A 1718-nucleotide genomic window follows, 5' to 3' on the forward strand; every position below is an offset into this window, starting at 1 on the left:
CTTTATGTCTGATTTTTATGATTATGTCTAGTTAGCTGCTTCTAGGCACGACTATACTAATTCCCAGGTCTTTGCTTAATTATGTGTCCTATGTATTCCCAAACTCTCTTGACCCCTGTATGTGACTACTAAGTTTACTTGTTTCTGTGAATTGTCTATGTGCAGACCTGCCCTAAGGTGTTTGGACTTCTGTTCATCTCTTCAGCCCTTTCTTTAAACAGTCTCTATTGCTTTACTAAACTACTTTCAAACATGGATCGGGTTGCACGCCGCAACAGTGTGATGTTGAGTATAGTTTTCTATAGGCTATTTGGTGTGCCTTGCTTCCTGTTTCTAAGGAAAGTCCGTATTAGTGCGTGAGTTAGGAAATTCCTTCCAGAGTTCGTTTTCCTTTTGTATCGAGTTCGAATTGGTGGCCTATCGGCACATGGTAACATCATATAGGACTTTTGATAATGTCTGGGGTGGCTTGTTACCTAAGCAGTTGTGTCAGATGAGACGAGATCCCTTGGTCTAGGATCAGTGCAATCCGACTATATGAAGTATGTATGGAGATAAGACCATTATTTAGTTCAGAATGAGGTCATAGCTTTGTCAGGGGTATAGACCAAATGATTTGTTGACTCGGCAATTGATTATGGATTCGGCACATCTCTTCCATTGTGGCGGTATTGTAAGAGTTAGAGTAAGACCCGTGTATGTCATGGGGTGCAATGGGAGCATCAGATTCGGGGGGAATTCGACTAAGTTGATTAGAAAAGGTTATTATGGTCCGATGAGTGAAGTGATGCTAGGTGTGAGCTCAGCAATGTTGTGCAGCTATGTTCGGGCACAGCGTGTGGTGATTGATATGGTGGCCTTATTGTGGAACAGGTCGGACATGAAATTTCGGATGTTGGAATTGGGCCTTAGGGCGTATCTGCTTGAATAAAAGAAAATATCTTCAGAATGGATTGAGTTAATGTGCTCAATTGAGCTGTGGTAGCACGAGAAGGTGCATGGGAAGTTAAACAACAATTTCAGACCACTCCGGTGTAGTTATCAGCACGTTCGAGGACGAACGTATGTTTAAGTGGGAGAGAATGTAACGACCCGACCGGTCGTTTTGAGTCCTAGCGCTCCGTTCAGCAGTCGGAGGCCATGAACAGCTTCATTTCCGGTATTATGGCTTGTACGCGTGGTCGGAATTAAGTTCCGGGGAGCTCAGAGTCGATTTGGAAAGAGAATTCTTAATTCAGAAGCTTAGAGTGAAACAATGAACTAGGATTGGAATTTTGAGTAAACGACCTCGGAATCAGGATCTGAAGGTTCCAGCAGGTTCGTATGATGGTTTCGGACTTGGTCGTATACCCAGTTCGGGTTTTGGATAACCCGGGAGCGTTTTGGCGCCTATTGTGGAAGTTAGCATTTTTGAAGAATTTCATAAGTTTGGCTTGAAGTGCATTTCAGTGCTATCGATGTCCGTTTGGGATTTCGACTCTGTGAATAGCTCCGTATGGTTATTCTGGAGTTGGGAGCGCGATCGAAAGTGAATTCGGAGGTCCGTAGGTCATTTTGGAGCCATTTGGCTAAAGATAGAAATTTGAAGGTTTTTGAGAAGTTTGACCGGAAGTGGACTTTTGATATCGGGGTCGGAATCCTATTCCGGAAGTTGCAGTAGGTCCGTAATGTCGAATATGACTTGTGTGTAAAATTTGAGGTCAATCGGACGTGATTTG

This window comes from Nicotiana attenuata, unplaced genomic scaffold (genome assembly GCF_001879085.1).
Source record: "Nicotiana attenuata strain UT unplaced genomic scaffold, NIATTr2, whole genome shotgun sequence".
Classification (NCBI taxonomy): Eukaryota; Viridiplantae; Streptophyta; class Magnoliopsida; order Solanales; family Solanaceae; genus Nicotiana; species Nicotiana attenuata.